Below are 20,551 nucleotides of genomic sequence, written 5' to 3'. Positions count from 1 at the left end.
TGTTGTCTGCATTCCAAATCCACTGTTATGATGAAATTATTATGGGCTGATGGTTCACATGCACTTTTTAAAGTTGTAGACATACACACACATACATGTTATGGGGCATACCTCTCAGAAAACTTACCAAGTCCATTTTGTCCGAATTGGAGTCTTTATTTAGCCAGCCAATCAGCTTGCTAAATTGGACCCATAACTGTCTCTGCAAAGAACAGCCCCTTTTGACTCTTACCCAGAGTCACCAAACAGCGAGGTCAAGTGTGGAATTCCTAGATTTCCAAGACTTCCCAAAACATCTGACTCCAACTGCATGGAGTTAGTGTGTGACAAAGATTGAACTGTGGTCCTGAAAATTCATAGGTGGAGGTCCCCAAATTCCCACGTAATTTTATTGAAGTTAAAGAATTTAAGGAACAGATAAAAGTTAAATGGCCTCATAAGGGTGAAACCTTAACCAAATAGAAATATCATCCCTATAAAATTGAGGACACGGAGGGAAAACAGCTGAGTGCAAGCAGGAAGAAAACCTTTACCAGAAGTCAGATAGGTCGGCCCCGTGACCTTGGACTTCAGAATTAAGAGAAAATAAATTTCTGCCCTAAGCCACTTAGTCCAAGGTATTTTAGGTGACAACACGTGCTGACTAAGTTAGGATCCAAATACAAATTTAGAAGAAAGAATTTACACACAAACCACCCTTACTTCTAACACTAACTGGGAGGTCCATAGGTTCCCAATTCCACTCTCAACTTTAGTAATTTACTAGAAGGACTCACAAAACTCAGCAGAAGATATTATACTCATGGCATGTAGTATTACAGGGAAAAGAAATGAGTTAAACTCAGCCAAAGGAAGAGGCACACAGGGCAGAGTGTGGGAGGCTCCAAATGTGAGGCTTCCATTGTCCTCAGGACCCTGTTACCTTCCCAGCATGAAGCATGACAACAGGCATGGAGAATTGCCAGCAGGACAGCTCACCAGAATGCAATGCTAAGGAGTTAGACATTTTTTAGGCATCAGGGAAGGGAATTTCAACTCATTTTCTGGCAAAGGAACACGCCATGATCAGATTTTAAATTATTTTTCATTTTTATGTATCAGCGTGACTAGTCATTCGCAAAAGAATTATATGCATTCTACTAAGGTTTCCAAGACTTTAAATTTATCTCCCAGATAACCTGTCTGTGATTGTCTGGGAAGCCTGATAACAGGAGGTTCTATTTCTCAAGGATACAGATATTGATTCCCTATCTTGATTTTCAAAGTCATTCCACTGATGGCTTTCACTAGCATTCATGGCTGAAAAACTCATTCATATGTGGAAGAACCCGCATCAAACTGTCAACATTGTGTACCTCTGAAAGCTGAGAATAAGAACAGAGAAAGGAAGAGCATTAATTTTTTTTCTTATGCACTTTTATATTATTTGGAATATTATAACACATGTGTATGATATTCATTCCCAACACTTTGTTTAAAAACAAAAGCCTATAAGATGCAGATTTTAGCTTGACATTCTCCAACACCTGCAACCCCAAATTATTATTAGCTATTCTTCCTGAAGACAGGTTATCTCCACTGTTCAATGGCGTGGAACAGCTGTTTACTTAGAGTGACTGGAAGACAAATGAGGAAAGAGATCCTGGTTGTCAGATATAACAAATTCCTACAAGAAATCCCCTTTTCTATCTACCACCTATACTTGCTATGTGGCACATATGTAGGAAAAGACACATTTGCTTTGCTGTAAGTGCAGTAAATGCTGTGGAAGTTTCTCCTAAGTGCACTGGGGGAAGGAAGCCTAAAAATATCTCTGCAATACATTTACATCTTGCAATATATTTCCACATATTTTCTCTCAACTATTTTTATAACCAACTATGCCATATATTTAATGGAAGATATTACTGTTACAGTTTGTCTTAGTAAGTTTATAGATTATGACAAAAGATCTCAGAGAAGTAAAATAAGAGGAAGAATATAGAGACTTTTTTACAACACTATTGACTCTTGAATAAGTCATATTCAAAAAACAAGGGTGAAACAACAAAAAAATTATCTTATAATTTATTTTGCTACATAGTATGAAGTATAATTGCTGCTCTTTCTTAAGCATGTGCTATATGCCAGACACTGCACATACATTATTGCTGATCTTTACCTGCAAGGTAGAAATTATTACATTCGGCTTAGAGATAAAGCAAATGCAATTCCAAATGGTTTGCTACTCTTGACCATATTTACAAGTTGCAATATGAGTGTGTCAGTCAAACTTCCATCACCATAACAAAATACTTTTGAGATAATCAACTTATAAAGAGAAAAGGTTTATTTTGGCTCATAGTTTTAGAGGTTCCAGTGCATACTTAGTTGCTCCCAATGCTTTGGGTCTGTCACGGCAACATGGTGAGAAAATTTGCTTACATCCCAAGCCAGGGATCAAGGAGGGCAAAGAGGGGGCTAGGTTCCCACAATCCTGTTTGAGGGTATGCTCCAAATCACCTGAGGACCTCCCAATAAATCATACCTGTTAAGGGTTCCACTTCCTTCCAATATCACCTCCCAGGGGTGCAAGCCCTTAACACATGGTCATTTGAAGGAATATTCGACCTCCAAAGTATAGCACCTGCTAAATCCAGCTTTAACTATCAGGCCCATTTATTGTTCCCTACTATGCAGCTTCTTGCCACGAATCCACTTACTGCTACATGGATCCAGCATTGAAGAAGGAGGTATCTGTTCCAAATGCTGTTATAGTCCCATCTGGTTTCAGAGAAATCGAACTATTTCCACCCTCCATTGTCTGAGATTTCATCCTTTGAACAGAACTGTCAGATCTCTTTCTTTTGTCAAGTCTCAAACAGCTGCCATAGAATTCATTTCTTTCTAAACCACAAAACAGTTCCCAAAGTGGAATTCAAATTGAGTCTTGAGGTTATACTACATTGATTTTTTTTTCATCTAATAACCATCCATCCCACCTACTCACCACATTCTTGGCTACATCAATATTCATTATGTTATTTAGAGAAAAAAAAATATTCCAGCAGAAACAATTTATGATGTCTTGCCTGATCACTAACAAAGATGGATGAGACAAAGGCCAATACATTAGGGCTGGCAGACTAACATTTAAATGCACTTGGCTCCTATACTTGGAATCTCTACTTTGTCAATGGCACACGATGCTATAGGTCTGTGCGATACATCACCAGTGTTTGGTGGAATACAGATTCTGAATGCTGCCAATATTGATCAAAATTGTCCCTGAAAAGCCATTATTTAGGAAATGGGAACTGAGGGATAGACCCTTCTTCTGAATCCCCTGACCATTCCCCCAGAATTGGGGAACTCTGTAAATTTTAGATAGGAGATCTACAAAATCCCAGATATCAAACCAAACAGACCAAGCGTTACTCCACTGTAGGTAAAAATAATGTCAAGCCTCACAGTGTGGTTATAACAGAATCCCATGAAATCATCAAATTAAAGCAGGAGCATTGAAAAGGGCTTGGGATTATGAAATAGATGCTATCAAACCAAACAGGCATTCTGTTACAGTGGAGAGAGCAGGGCCTGTGGAGCATGAGATTCACCTTTGCAGCCGACTGTGCCACTCTACCAACTGGGTGCTTATGAATAAGCCCTTTTGAGTCCTGCTTACTTCATTTGTAGAGAGGGAATACTGCCTCCATTATGTGGGTGTCCAGTTCTTGTGAAAATCAAATGAGATACAGTTGTCCCTTTGTATCTTGTAGGGGGTTGGCTCCAGGACCTTCTTCAGATACCAAACTCTGCAGATGCTCAAGTCCTTTATGTAAAATGCCATTGTGTTTGCATGTAACCCGTGCACATTCTCCCATATACTTTAATTCATTTCTAGATTACTTATTACCCAACCCAATGTAAATTCTATGTAAATAGTCATTATGCTGTATTGTTTGGGGAACAATGACAAGGGAGAAAAAGTCTGTACATGTTTAATACAGATGTAATTTTTTCTCCAAGCAGTTTTGATTCACAGTTGGTTGACTCCATGGATGCAAAACCTGTGGATACAGAGGACCAAATCTAATGCACTTGAAAACACTATATAAATGTTATTTTTCTTTAAACTGAATGAAGGCATTCATTTTCACCCAGGGTCAGGAGGGTAACAAAGTCATACTCTCCATCCAGATGGTGGATGTGATTTCTACTCCTGAAGATGCTTCAGGCAAATGTGGCTAGAACATTGATTGATGATGAATCATCACCAGAAGAATTTGGGGTATTTAGTCCTTTTTAGAATTATACATTGGGATGAAAATACATTATCTTAGCAGTTGGAGTCAGAATTTCTTTCAGTGAACGGCAGAGGGAATCACTTTTGTTCACAAGATACTTTAATCAGCTGCATGGAGATAGATGGTGAGAATTTGATGACTAGGAAAGCAAGAGTCAATACAACAGAAGAGAGCACTAGACCTGTGCTTGAGATAAGAGCCGAAATTTGCCATATCTGAGAGAAGTGGGCCAAAACATGGAGAAATTGACAAGCACCACCATTTCAGAAATGGCTGAAATATATGTGAAAAGAAAAGGTTAACTGCATTTTCAGTTTCTTGTGTTGTAATATAAATCTCTCTGCTGCCTTGAGTTTTCAGTAAATCATCTTCACTCATAAATGAATGTGCTGAGGCCATCTAATTCAGTGTAAGTAAGAGGATAAAGTCAATAATGACGTTGGTAATATCTGGGCATCTTGGAGAGCTAACTTTGAAAGGGGTTGCATCCATTGGGCAAGATAAAGTGACCCCAGCTAATCCCTGAGCAATCACATGCTCCTTAGCTCAGCAAGTCACAGCTCCCTCAGTAAGACTTTGAAATGCACTGAACGAAGTACAGAAAACATCAGAGTGCAAGTTCCTGTCCTCCCCAAATTCGTCAGTGGAAACCTGACCCATCCATGGGAGCTGGGGCTTCTGGGAGCTGATTAGGGTTGGATGAGGTTGTTGAGGTTGGAACACCCATGATGAAATTGGTGTCCTTAAAAAAGAGGAAGAAATTAAAGCCTTCATTTTGGTGCATGTGTGTGCATGTGTGTGTATGTGTGTGTGTGTGAACACATGCACAAAGGTATTTCAATGAGCCATAACTAGGCAGAGGACCTAAGAACCTGACCAGGATGGTACCCTGTCTTCAAAAACTATAAGAAATTAATGCCTGTTTTTAAGCCACCTGGTGTATGGTGTGTGTTACAGCCAGCTTACTGGAGTTTGGATCTAGGATGTCTCTCAAAAACCCGTGTGTTAAAGGCTTAGTCCACAGCTTGGTGCTGTTGGAAGGTGGTGGAACCACTAACAGGTAGAGACTAGTGGGAGGGTATCTGGTCTTTGGGGAAGTGCCTTTGAAGAGGATATTGGGACCCAGTCCTTTTCTATCTTTTTCTTTCACATTCTAGCCACTAAGTGAATGATGTCTTCTACCACATACTCCCCACCATGATGTGCTACAGGCCAAAACATTAGGGCCAATTGATCATGGATTGAAACCACCCAAACTGTGAGCCAGAATAAGTCTTTCCCTATTATAAGTTGATTACCTCAAGTATATTTTGACTGTGAACAACAGGTAATGCACAGTCATAAAAAATTAGCGATGAACTCAAAATGAGATTTAGTGCAAAATGGCTCCATCCTTCACAATGTTGGGTTAGGAGCAGTGCTGCATCGCCTTGGTAGTCAGGTTGTGCTTTTCCATGGGGACCATTTCAAACCCTTTCTAGTTTCTTAAACTTTAGTTCCATCTCTTGATCTCATTCTAACTGAGGCTGATCCCCCACCAGTGCAGAGCTTTAGGCTCTGTCTATTCTCCTTGGATGCCCTAAATATTTTCCTTGTCTCTCATTTGTCTTCATTCTCTCCCTCTCCATTGGCTTGTCCTTCAATATGGGTTTATCCCACTTTTTAACTCTCGTCTTCTCTCTACCTGTTATGGTTTAGATATGAGGTGTCCCCCCAAAAGCTCAGGTGTGAGACAAGGCAAGAAAGCTTAAAGGTGAAATGACTGGGTTATAAGACCCTTAACCTAATGGTAGGTTAATCCCTCCTGATAGGGATTAACTAAAAGGTAACTGTAGGCAGGTAGAGTGTGGCTAGGGAAGTAGGTTGTTGGGCCCGTGACTTTGGAGTTTCTATTTTATCCTTGACGAGCCACACTTAGTCTCTCTGTTTCCTGGTGCCATGTCCTGACTGCTATCCTCCACTACACACTTCTACCATGAAGTTCTGCCTCATCTCAAGCCCAGAGCAGTAGAACCAGATGTCTATGGACAAAGACCTCTGAAATTCTGATCCCCAGATAACCTTTTCCTCCTCTAATTGTTTTTCTCGGGTCTTTTGGTCACAGGAGTGAAAAAGCTGACTTAAACACCATCCATTACTCTAGTACTTTTCTTCCCTTTCCATCCAAGGCTTAAAAACACACTTCCTCACTATTCACTAGTTTCTCAGCCCTTTGTGACATGGATTTCCCATTTTGGCCATTCCACTGAAACTACTGGTACCCACAGTATCACCACACATCTCCTTTTTTAATGCTTTATGTTTCTTATATTATTGATGGCATTTGACAAAATCCACTCCCTTCTTATTTGAAACCCTGTTCTGTTAGTTTTCCTTGGTCTCCGCCATACTATAAACACTTGGATATCTTCCTAATACAGGCACTACTTCATCTCAAGTTCCTTTCTTCCTTTCTTTTAATATTTTTTTTTAGTTGTCGATGGACCTTTATTTTTATTTATTTATTTATTTATTTATTTATATGTGGTGCTGAGAATTAAACCCAGTGCCTCACACATGCTGGGCAAACACTCTACCACTGAGCTACAACCCCAGCCCCTCTTTCTTTCTTTTTGTCTTCTTTTATTTTTAATTGGTGCATCATGATTATACATAATAGTGGGATTCATTGTTACATATTTATACATATACACACAAAATAATTGGCTCAGTTTACCTCCCTAGAGCCTCCCCTTGTCCTCCCCTCTTCCCTTTCCCTGGTCCTATTCCTCCACTCTCCTAGTCTCCTTTTCAAGCCAAATTTACTGTGATTAAGATGCTGATGGATGGGCTGGGGATGTGGCTCAAGCAGTATCGAACTCGCCTGGCATGCGTGCGGCAGCACCACATACAAACAAAGATGTTGTGTCCGCCGAAAACTGAAAAATAAATATTAAAATTCTCTCTCTCTCTCTCTCTCTCTCTCTCTTTAAAAAAAAAAAAGATGCTGATGGTTCTCAGGGTTCTTTCATTGCTCTCTCTCCTTTTCTCCCCTGCTCTCCTCACCTTATGAGCTCTCTCTAGAAAATTTTATACACTCCTCTGGCTTCAATGATGCCTTCCAATCTTCATATTCTTCTCACTGAACATCTCTCCTCGGATGTCCCATTTTAACCTCCATCCCCCAAAAGTGAATTTCCCCCCTTCCAAGCTACTTCTTCCCTGAGATCTCCTTCACATATAAACCCAATTAATTTTACTTAAAGTTTTTATTTATTCTTTTTAGTTATACATAACAATAGAGTGTATGTTGACATATTATACATACATGGAGTACCATTTCCCATTCTTCTGGTTGTGAAGTTTCACTGGTCTTGTATTCATATATGACTATAGGAAAGTTATGTCCAATTCATTCTAGTGTCTTTCCTATTTCCATCCTCCCTTCCTTCCCTTCATTCCCCTTTGTCTAATCAAAAGTACCTCTATGCTTCCCTCCCCTTCCCCTTATCATGTGTTAACACCCACATAACAGAGAGAATATTGGACTTTTGTTTTTTTGTGATTTTCTTATTTCAGTTAGCATGATGGTCTCAAGATTCATCCATTTACCAGCAAAAGTCATAAAGTCATTATTTTATGGCTGAGTAATAGTGTTCTGTAGTTTTCATTGAGAGGTTTGTAGTTTCATTTTACCTATTTTGTTAGACTGATTCCCAAATATTTTTGGGTTTTTTCACAAGGTTATTGTGAATGGGATGGATTTCCTAATTTCTCTTTCAGGTGATTCATCACTGATGTAGAAGAACACAACTGATTTATGTCAACCCAATTCTTGAGGCTAGAAATGTCCAAATCTTTCTCCATTCCTCATTTTTTCTCCATCTCCCAAGCTTTTAATCACCAGCTTCGATTGATTCAAATTCCTCAATATTTCTCCAAACTCCCCACTTCACCTTTTCCCTGTTAACCAATTCATACCACCATCATTTGCCACTCAAATTACTTCAGCAACTTCCTACCTGGTCCCCTACCCCTAATTTTTCACTTTATATTAACAGATTAATTCCTTAGTCACCCATAATGATCCCTCCCAAATATAATTTCAATTGCATTTTTTCCTTGCCTGCAACTTCCAAGGACCCATAAATTGCTCAGGGATCCACTTCAGACTGTTAAACACGGTTCAAGGCCATTCAAGATCTGGCCTCTAACCACTTCTGCTATCTCTTTCTATACCTCACTCCATTCCCTTCCCATCAAATATGTCTTATTACTTCTTGTATCTCCATTACCAGGTTCAACACCTGCCATATAACAGGTGTGCAGTTTATATTTTTTAAATTAACATTTTCAAGTCTGATAATATGGCATTTTTCTTATTCAATCAAGCCAATAAACTGTAGGTATATTAATGTCCTAGGGCTGTTGTAACAGAGTGCCACAGACTGGGTGGCCTTAACCATGGAAATTAATTATTTCATAATTCTGGAGGTTAGAAGTTCAAAATCAAGGTGTTGGAAGGTTAGTTCTTCCTGGAGGCTCTGAGAGTGGGTGTATCCCCCTTTAAGTGTGATACAAATAAAGGGATACAATAAAACACAATGTCCCTGAATGCCCCCTTTCTGTTCCCAAAAACCTAGCCAAGTTATGGGATTGATGAAGGCAATATTTATTCATTTGTCAAATATTAAATCTTCCTATTCACTGTTATATTGTTAATAAAGTTGAGTGTATTTTCTTGTCTATAAAATATTTTATTCCCTCATCTGTGAATAACATTTTATATGCTTAGAATTTGTATGGAGTATTAATAGCTTTCTTATAAATATATTCAGGCTCTTTATATGTGAAGTCTGTTAGCATTTGTGGCAATAATTTTTCCCAGCTTGTGGGTTTATCTCTCCTTTCTATTTTGTTTCTTTTTAATAAAAATCTTAAAAATGATTCATGTCTCAAGTTTAAAACCACACTGAATTAACAGGCATCTTAGGCTGCCAACGCATCTGGTTATTAGCTCCTCATGAGGTTCGTTTTCCTGATGCAGTTAAGACCTTATACATGGAACCCACAGGAGAACACAGCAAAGACACTAAAGGACATAGCAAGTGCCAGGAAACATGGAGGAATCATATTAATAATACTGAAGGGTGAGCTCAGAGGTCTCCTGATAGGCCTGATAAGCCAGAAGTTAAGCTTTCTAAAAGCTTTGTATTATTCTATAATGTTGTAAAGTCAGTATATTTTAGATTTAGTCTAATGTAAATAAATGGCTGGAAGTCTTCCCTTTCTGAAACTGACAATGAGACAATATTCTCAAATTTTGGAGAATAAAAATGTTACTTTAGAAATGCAATTTATGGCAATCTTGAAAATCTTTTTTAAAAAGTCATTTTACCAATCCTATCTATGCATATTCTCATATAGGCTGCTAGATCCTTTTTGTTTATTTGAAAGGATCTGTTGTTCTATTGTTAAAATAGGCTCAGATTCAGAGAGACACAATAGTTAGTAACAAGAGATTAAACTGTCCTTTTATGGCCGAGGTTTAATACTATATTTTTCATTATCAAGATGTGTGCCTTTGTGCACATACAAAATTTCTATGAGTCTTGGCTTGTTATAGAAATCACAACTTTCCAACTTTCCTCCCAGTAGTCATGTGAAGATTAAATGAATTAATGATTATAAAAGTACCCAGACAGGGAGGTTTACAATGGTTGCTAAATATTAGTTCCTACCCCTCTCACTTCACTGGGGACAGATGTTCAGTCCAATGCCAAAGATTTATGGTTGGATGTTAATCACATCCCAGCCCTTTTTACTTTTTATTTTGAAGCAGAGTCTCACTAAGTTGCTTAGGGCCTCACTAAGTTGCTGAGGTTGGCTTTGAACCTGCAATCCTCCTGCCTCCGCCTCCCAAACTGCTGGGATTACAAGTGTGCGCCATCATGCCTGGCTCACAAATCCATGTTCTGAAGCCAGGGAATAAAAAGAGCAACACACTATCCAGGAGAAAGACATTACAAGTATTGACATATTAATATGTATGACAGGCTAGTCTGGTGTTATACAATTTACCCATTAATAGCTCATTTGGTCTTCAGTACAATCCCATTACATATTACATTTCCACCCTGTGGATGAAAAAATGAAAACTGTCAAAGTTTAATTTACTGCACCAGGATCGGCAGATAAGAAGTAGAGGAGCCAGTCAGACCTATAGTCAGACCTGTAGGAGAGAGCAACTAAGTTTTCCAGAGAATTGCAAAACTAAGGCTCCCCAACATGGTAAGTAGGATTTGGGGGATTTCACTAAACTGAGAAATGGGGAGGAAGCGGAATCAAAAGGATAAACTGGATTTTTTTTTTTTTTTTTAGAAGAAGCTGTCACAACTACCATGTATCTCCCACTAACCAATCCCATACTTGGCATTTATTTGAGAAAAGTGCTAGAGGGTGAAGATACAATAATAAGAAAATTAGAATCTGCAGCCTTGTGAAACACACAAGCTCAGGGATAGAGTCTCATTATTTGAACAAATGTAAATATAAGAAATTAGTAGAAGTCAGGTTGGAGTGATGGTGACTGCTGATCTTGAAGATAAAAAAAAAAGAAAGCAGAGTCTCCCCTAGAGTCTTTAGAAAGAATGTTGCCCTGCTGACACCTTTATTTTACCTAATCAGATCCATTTATTTTTTTTCCCCTAAGGTGTTTTTAGTAGTAGTAGTAGTAGTAGTAGTAGTAGTAGTAGTAGTAGTATTTTGGTCCTGGGGATTGAACCCAGGGTGCTTTGCACTGAACTATATCCCTATCCCTTTTTATTTTATTTTATTTTTTTGAGACAAGGCCTTGCTAAATTGCTAAGGTTGGCCTCCAACTTGCAATCATCCTGCCTTAGCCTCCAGAGTTGCTGGGATTACAGGCATTAGCCACCATAACCAGCTCAGTGAGACCCATTTAGACTTTTAATCTCCAGATATGTCAGCAAATAATTAATTTTTTAATTCATACTACAGATACTTATTGGTTTAATTTTTTGCTGAGAATGTTATTGTAAACATAATTAAGCTTTTTTGGGAAATTCCATTCCAATTTAAAAAAGTAGAAACAAATAACATGGCAAATGTATACAAAGGAATATTACTCAGCCTTAAAGAAGAATGAAATGATGGCATTTGCAGGTAAATGGATGGAATTAGAGAATATCATGCTAAGTGAAATAAGCCAATCCCAAAAAAACAAAAGCCGAATGTTTTCTCTGATAAGTGGATGCTAACCCATAGTGGGACAAGGGGATAGGGAAGAAAGAAGCAACTTTGGTTTGTGTAGAGGGGAGTAAGGGGAGGGGTGGGGCTGTGAGAATGAGAAGGATGGTAGAATGAGATAGACATTATTGCCCTATGTACACGTATGATTACACTACTGGAGTGACTCTGCACCATGTATGGCCAAAGGCATGAGAAATTGTGCTCCATTTGTGAATAATATGTCAAAATGCATTCTACTGTCATGTATAACTAATTAGACCAAATAAAAAATTACAAGTGTGTATGCAATAGAGTTTTGTAGAAGACACAAAGATGGTATTGAGATAGAGACTAAACACGAAGAGAATGTTTGATATGAAAACTTTCAAGAATAGGAAAGTCCATAACGTAGGAGGCTGTTTTATTCTTTTTTAATTTTTTTTGCACTGTGACCAAAAAACCTGACAACAACAATTAGAGAAGGAAAAGTATATTTGGTTCACAGTTTCAGATGTCTCAGTCCATACTGAGTCAGCCATGGCTGACTGCATTGCTCTGGGCCCATCATGGTGGAAGGGTGTAGCAGAGAAAAACAGCTCAGGGCATGGCAACAAGAAAGTAGAGAACAAATGTGTTGTTTTATATCACTAACATGGGGTAACTTGTCACAGCAGCCATAGGACACTAATACAGTGGGAACTTATGAAAATCTTCCTGCAGGCTTTGAAATTGAGGTCCAAAGAACTCTTACAAATTACTTGGATAAAGAGGTGGAGAGTAGAGTGCATTCAGAGTTGTCAGGTGATGCTGAAAGAGCTAGAGAAGTTGAGGTTTCTGAGGAGGTGATGAGCTGAGCAGGTAAACAAGCAGGCAGGACTACATAAGCCACGTTCAAGACCCCATCTCTGCCTGGTACCGCACCATGCGCCTGTAATGCCCGCTGCTCAGGAGTCTGAGGCAGGAGGATGCAAGTTCAAAGCCAGTCTCATCAACACAGCAAGGTCTTAAGCAATTTAGAGAGACCCTGTCTCAAAAGAATAAACAAAAAGTGAGCTAGGGATATTGCTCAGTGGTTAAGCACCCCTAGGTTTAATCCCTGGTAGTACTCCCCCCAAAAGAAGATCCACTCTCTAAATATTTAATTAACGTGTAAAAATATAAGCAATGGGAATCCTTGGAAGGGTTTAAATCCGAGGATGGCATCATCAAAATTTTGCTTAATAATATTATTAATTTCAGGCTAGCCCTCTACCTCACTTTACAGAGTTTATCTCACACAGTACTTAGAAATGCAAATTAATATAAACAGAGAGAACAAAAAAGGCAAATAGGCAAGGAGGATATTATATGATAAACCCCAAAGTCAACCACAAATGATGTACACATTATCTCCAGACATTCTCTCTTCCCAAGGAAATGAGTAATTGAAAGTGGACACCAATACCGCCCCCCCAAAAAAAGCCCGGTTGATACTTCATATGGTTGTGATTAGTGACTACGGTTAGCCGAGATTTGCTTTCTTTCATACTAAAATCTGGAATGAAATTTGGAATAACAGATCAGGAATTCTCTGCTGACCACCAAGTGTGGTACGACATCTAGTGGTCAAAGCTACTAATGTCATTTCTTCCTTGGCTTGATTTAGACAAATGGAAGCATACCCTGAAGCCAATAAATACGGAGCAACAACTGTCTGTAAATCACTTCTCTCAGGGATGGAGGGACATTCAAGGGACATTCAAGGATGAAAAATATGCTGCTATGTTCCTTTTGGAGCTTGCAGATTCTGTATAGGGTACACAGAGACAAGTGTTTTGACATCCCAAGGGGGACAGAGAGCTGTAGAGTTTGTTTTGACTATCTCCACCTTTAGCAGGAGTATGGCAATGAGAGAGGCCTGAGCTGGAGATATAGATTTGGGGTCCATCGGTGAGGAGGTGATGGTTGAGGTGATGGTTGAGACTTGGGTGTGGATGATGCACAGGAGCACCTCGCACTGTGACTGGTACAGAGTGGCTGTCAATACAGACTGACTCGTACAAAATTCTATCAAAAATCCCAAAGGCACTGAAGCCCCTGGACACTGGGATTATGCCTGTAATCCCAGCAACCCAAGAGGTGGAAGCAGGAGGATCCAAATTTGAGGTCAGCCTCAGCAACTTAGCCAGACTTTAATCTCAAAAATAAAATAAAAAGGACTGGAGAGGGCCTCAGTGGTAGAGGGCCCCTGGGTTTAGTCCCTAGTACCACATAAATAAAACAAAACAAAAATGCCAAATAGCAAGGACCCACGAGAAGTTTTGAAGTACTACTACATGGAAATTCCTGGGTTAGATAAAGTGATTAAGTATCAGATCGCAGAAGCTAGTAAATACACATTTTATTATAGCTGAAAAAATGCTAGCTCTTGGTGTCTCTAACATTCTTAAGTGGGTGTCTTTGGAGGATTATTTGTGTTCTTTGAGATAATTCCCCTGTGTGAAACAGGATAAAAGCACAACCTCACAGAAACTGTGGGTTGACTGAGATAATGTTTGGGAAAAAAAAAAAAGAATTTAAGCCATAAAATACTACACTCATATAAAGGGTCTGTTTTAGTCAACTTTTTCACTGCTGTGACTAAAAGACCCAACCAGAACAAATTTAGAGGAGAAAAAGTTTGTTTGGGGGCTCATGGTTTCAGAGGTCTCAATCCACAGATCAGCAGGCTTCACTCCTTGGGACTCGAGATGAGGCAAAACATTATGGCAAAGAATTGTAATGGAGGGAAACAGATTATCGGTGGTCAGGAAGCAGAAAGAGAGGTCACCAGCCAGATACAAATATACACCCCAAAGCCACACCCCCAATGCCCCACCTCCTCTAGCCACACTCCACCTGCCTTCAATTACCACTCAATGAATCCCATCAGGTGATTAATTCACTGACTGGGTTCAGGCTCTCACAACCAGCTATTTCTTCTCTGAACACTTTCGCATTGTCTCACACATGAGCTTTTGGGGGACACCTCACATACAAACCACAACACGGTCTGTATTAAGTGAGCAGCCAGGAGGCTTATTGTACAAAGGAAATGCTAAAACACTTCCAATCATAATCCAAAAATGAAGGTATGCAGGAAGATCATCTGGGTCAATTTATTAGGTATGTTCATTTACCAAAAAAAAAAAAATGGCTTTATCTCTTGCCTGTTTTGGTTAAAGGTTATGATAGGAATTTCTTGAGGAAATTTTAACATACATTGTAAATTAAGCAGTTCAGATAGAAAATGTTCAGTTTGTTATTTTTCTTAATTCATTTTTATTATACTTTCTGCTTTGCCAATATTTAAGCAGGTTTTGAGTGTGCGACAGGTTTTACTCATTAACTTTATACAGTTCCTCTGATAATCATATGTTTATAGATATAACTTTTCAAATTTGAGTTGCAACTCATTGAATTTATTATTATAATCTTTTCCTTCATGCCTTTTCAAATACTTTTTTCTGACTCATTAAAATCCTTATATTACTGACTGGGCAGGATAATTTCACATTCTTCTCTTTTTGAAACCAAGTTTCAGTGCTTTATTTATTTATTTATTCCTGGTATTATACTAAGGGGCATTTTACCACTGAGCTGTAGCCCCAGCCTTCTCTCTCTCTCTCTCTCTCTCTCTCTGAGACATGGCCTCAATAAATTACTGAGGTTGACCTTGAACTTGTTATCCTCCTGCCTCAAGCCTCCCTAGTTGCTGGTATTACAGGCAGATGCCACTCCATCCAGACAAATTCAGTGCTTTATAAGTGGTTTTTGAAAATTCTTTTTTTTTTCTTTGATTTTAATTTTAACTCATTGAATTTAACTTATTTAAAATTGAAATTTGATTAATTTAAATTTTTCTTAGAATGACTTTGAATGAGATTAAAGCTTAATGGATTTAATTAAGTCTAATTAAAATGATTAAAGTGTTTTTCAAACTTTACTTTGAACATATTATTTGTTTAAAGTTATCTAACTTTAAGTTTCGTATTGTTGGAAAAAATTTAAAGTATAGGACTAGCCTATCATTTTGAGAAATTGACAAAATAATATAAAATGTTTATGCTCTGAAAAGAAATAAACAAGTAAAAACATGCTAAGCAATGTTCTACCATTGAGCTATACCCCCAATGAAAATAACATTTTTTAAAGTCCAAAAGAAATAAGAGATATCTAGGAGCTGGGGTTGTGGCTCAGTGGTAGAGCGCTTGCCTAGCATGTGTGAGGCCCTGGGTTCAATTCTCAGCACCACATGTAAATAAAATAAAGAAACATTTACAACTAAAATAAATACATATTTAAAAAATAAATAGAAGAAATAAGATATCTGGAATTAATACCATCATAGGGAATGCAAAAATTCAGGGTGAAAATGTAGTGAAAATGATTTATTTTATGTAGATTTCTGTTTAGAATTTTTAGCAATATTCAGGGATTTTTTTCTTTCTTTTTTTTTTTTTTAAGGTGCTGGGGATGGAACCCAGGGCCTTATTCATGATAAGCAAGCACTGTTATCACTGAGTTACAAACCCCAGCCCAAGGGCAATTTTTATGTGTTAAATTTTATGTTTAGAATTTCATCATAAGTAAATGAAATTGAACATTTATGTCAATGTATTAAAACCACAACCAGGAAATTCAGTAAATGTGCTGGTTTGTTGTGTGTGGTAAATTTGGAAAATTGACTCTCTTAAACTGATTCACAGTAATTTCATGTGTCTAACATATGGAACAGCAGAGGGTGACAGAGTCCAGGTCCTCTGCCTGACCAAATTTTATAGATGTGTGTATATGCAAAGAGGAGCTTAGTATTCACGTACTTCAGTACTGTAACTTGTCATTGTTAGTAAATAGCTCCATCAAGTATCAAGGTAATTCAAAGTTCTAATTAATGTATCACTCCAAAGTAAATTGCTTTAGTAATTTTCTTGCTAAAAAAAAAATATAAAGCAAAGCCAATATTTTAAAGAGATAAACTCAGCTGGGTGCAGTGGCTCACATCTGTAATCCCAGCGGCTCAGGAGGCTGATGCAGGAAGATCACAAGTTCAAAGCCAGCCTCAGCAATTTAGCAAGGCACTGAGTGACTTAGCGAGACCATGTCTCAAAGAGTATAAAGGGCTGGGGATGTGGCTCAATGGTCAAGCACCCCTGGGTTCAATCCTCAGTACCAAAATAATAATAATAATAATAGTAATAATAATATAAATTTAAAGCTGGACTGGCAGTCCTTGAGTGGTTTTAATTTCATCCTATTCCATGATGTGAATCATTCTATAATAATCTTCACCCACCAGAAGAACATTCACTCCCAGCTGTTCTCTTGGCCTAAAAAGTGCTCCTGAGCCTTGGAAACAAACAGCCCAGTTGATGCACAATTGAGAACAGAGAGGAAGTGATGCACTCTCACCTTCCCAATGTGGGGAGGTCCTCCTAACAAGTACATCTTTGTATCTTCCACAATTCTAAGTTTTGGTTGAAAATCAGCCAAATCCATGCATATTTACTGAGCCCCTGGACACATTCAATGTTAAACATAAGTGTGTACCTGGCAACACTGTAAATACAGGAAATATTTTAGGAGAAAAGATATTCCCTTTCACAAGGTCTTGGTTGACAAAAGGACCACTCCCAGCTTCCCTGAGGGTCAGGCAGACCCTGCTTGCTGCAGATGCTGAAAACAAGAAATGCCTCTGGCTGTTGGAAAAACAGGCTTGATTTTTTCCCTTCCTGGCTGCTTCCAGGAATGCCTCTTTCCAGACTCCCTCACTCTTCACTGTAGATTTATTTATTTATTTTTCTCTTGCTACACTCTGTGTCTAAGGGATTAGTAAATCCTGGAATGCCTCCTGATGCCAGCACATCTCATCCCAGGTGGGTGGTGTGGGGTAGAGGGTCAAACCCTAGCACCCAAGAGGTTGAGTCAGGAAAGGGGGAGGAGCAAGGCTTTCTGGCAGTGGATGGTGGGAGCTGTGGAGCAGGGTCACAGCTCACTTCTCCTGGCACAAAGGATCTGGAAACAGACTGCTCAGCCACAGTCTGAGCCACTCCACCTTGAGTTCCAAGGGTTGTAATATGAGAACAGTGGTTGGAGCTGAGCTCTTTGTATTTGGGGGAATATAAAGCAAGTAGTCCGGATCAGCACTGGGGAATACCTTCAGCAGAAAGAATAGAGGTTCTGTGCTTGTTCAGCCCTAACTCTGGAGCAGCTAGGGGGAATGTTTCAGGAAGTGTTTTCCCTATGACAGCAAAGGTTCTATTTTGAGTTAGTTTTAAATTCTAGAATGGAAAGCATTACATCATAATGGGTTCTGGTGGCATATGGTCATAAGCTCAAATCTCACCAGCTGTGTGATTCTGAGAAAGTTACTTCAACTCTCTGAGCTTCAGTTGTCTTTTTCCCCAAAAAAGGATTAAATAAGAAAGTGGACTAACCAACCCAGAGCCTAACATGTATATATGCTCCGTGAATGTCAGCTGGATGACTTTACACATAAAACTTAAGTGATGATAATAAAGATGATGAAGGCGGATGAATGCAGGCTTTCACTGCCTGGATCCCCCGTCCAGGACTGAAGCACGTCGTCATTCCTCTGCTGTGGGAGTACTGGTGAACTGGACGGTAAATACTAGAAGTGAGTGCACTGTGGTTTGAGAACGAAAGAGTAAACAATAATTATTATAAGGACTATGGAATTTCACATCTTTTGCTGGGGGATATCAATGCTTCCCAGAAAACAAATGAAATGCTGAAAGTGATTCATCACTAAGTATGAAAGTATCACAAAGTATGAAATCCAGAGGACCTCTTTGGCAGAGACTCCTATATCCTCCAACTCCAGAGAAGACTGAACTATCAATCTAAGCCTCATGTGTTTTGCCAACATCAAGACCCTGGTTGAGAATTATTAGAATCTGAGATTTGGGCTGGGATATAATTGGGTCAATGCACTTGAAAATCCTGAACCCTGAGGTTCCCTTGAAAAATCTAGTCTGCTCTTTACAGGTAAAGGTTTGAACTCGCCTCTTGCCTGAAAACCAAACAGTAATGTTTGCCTTAGAAGACAACATATATCCCTGCTTAGGATATACTCCAACTCTCTTCCTGGCCATTATGCTGACAACTAGGTCTAGGTTACAACACAGCCCAGCTGAGTTAACTGTGACCTAAATTTGGTCATTAGCAAATGGCCAGTAGGAGAGGTAGGGTATATCCTCCATCCAAGGGAGCTGCAGGAGCTAGCCAACAACATGTACCCCCAGGAGACAGGAGAGAACACCTGGGCCAGGATTCTGAATGTGCTGGTTGAGAGGGATATATGAAACATAAAATTAGGAAGTTGAGAAGGCATGAAATATGAAGTTAGATAAGGGAAATGTTATTGGCAGAAAAACATTTTCCCCTTATATGGATTTGATTTACTGTCAAGGAACCTGCAAGATGCTGCCTCTAGTATGATGCTAAGGTGACTAGCGGAAGCTCAAACAAGCAGTAGCCCCATAGAAAGTGCTTCTGCCAGATGTAAGACATCTGCAGGAGATTTTTTATTATTATTATTTATTTAGGTACTGGGGATTGGACCCAGGGGTACTCTACAACTGAGCATATCCCCAGCCCTCTTTAATTTTTATCTTAAGACGGTGTCTTGTTAATTTGATGAGGCTAGTCTCAAACTCGGGACCCTCCTGTCACAGGCTTCCAAGTCACTGAAGATTGCATGGTTTCCCACACACCTGGCTTCTGCTGGAGAATATTAACATGACTGATGGGACACCTCATATGTAAACCATAACACATTTATATGGGACAGATAATTATACATATTAATATACTTTCTCTGAGGCTATGCTAACTCTCCCACCCTCTGTCATAGAATAAAAAAAAAATCTGGAAATCCCAAATAATAATATCAATCCAGTATATTAGTGACAACATGTTTATCTAATCAGATTAACAACAAGTGACAAATCCATTAGAAGTCTTGGTAAGTCACATGTAATTCACTGATGGGACATAAATATTTCAATGACTCAGTAAGTGGGTTTTTTGCTTATTTGTTTGTTTGTTTGGGGGAGCAGGATAGAAAAATTTCCAGCATTAAAATTATTTCAAGCCAAATAAGTGGAGATGCCTGTAATCCCAATGACTCCAGAGGCTGAGGCAGAAGGATTTCAAGTTTGAAACTTAGTAAGACCCTCAGCAATTAACCAAGACCCTGTCTCTAAATAAATAAATAGCTGGGATGTATTTCAGTGGTAGAGCACCCTTGGGTTCAACCCCTATACCAAACAAAATGAAACTATTTTACAAATTAATCGGGTTGTGAGCTCAAGTGACTTAATAGTAACTCATTTGGGACTGGAAACTAGATTTATTTATATCCTTTGATGATCTGACTCCTCAACTCTCAACTTAGCAAGGCCCTAAGCAACTTAGTGAGACTCCGTCTCAAAATAAAAACAAAAAGGGCTGGAAATGTGGTCTAGTGGTTAAGTGCCTCTGGGTTCAATGTCTGGTACAAAAAAAAAAAAAAACGCTCAGGGGAACTTTATGAGGACCAGGCAATACCCTTGAGGTGGCCTGAGAATCTTTGACCTCTATGAAATGGAAATGTTGAAGAAGATTTCCAGTTCCTTGGCCCTCCAACCTGCAGAGTGCTCTTATTTCAGAGGCACACATTTCACTTTGATCTTGTGATAATTTTCCAAATTTGTTTTCTCACTGTCATCAGAGCTTGTGGCCAGAAAGGATGAACGACAACAGCAACAGGGAGCACAATGGATCCATTCTAGTCACTCCCAGAGCCTCAAACACCCTACTGGCCAAGAGCAACAGCCATAGTGATCCTGAGGGTGTGGGCACCTGCACGTGTGCTCAGGGCTTCACACATGTTAAGCAAGGGATGGGGTATGTCACTGATCTACTCCCCATCTTCTGGGTACTAATCTTAAAGCTCTGTTTACATAGCACTACATTACCTTGTTTTGGTTTTTCTGTTGTTTGTTTCGGCGGGG

This window comes from Marmota marmota, unplaced genomic scaffold (genome assembly GCF_001458135.2).
Source record: "Marmota marmota marmota unplaced genomic scaffold, marMar, whole genome shotgun sequence".
In the NCBI taxonomy this organism is placed as follows: domain Eukaryota; kingdom Metazoa; phylum Chordata; class Mammalia; order Rodentia; family Sciuridae; genus Marmota; species Marmota marmota.
Note: the sequence above shows the minus strand (reverse complement) of the source record.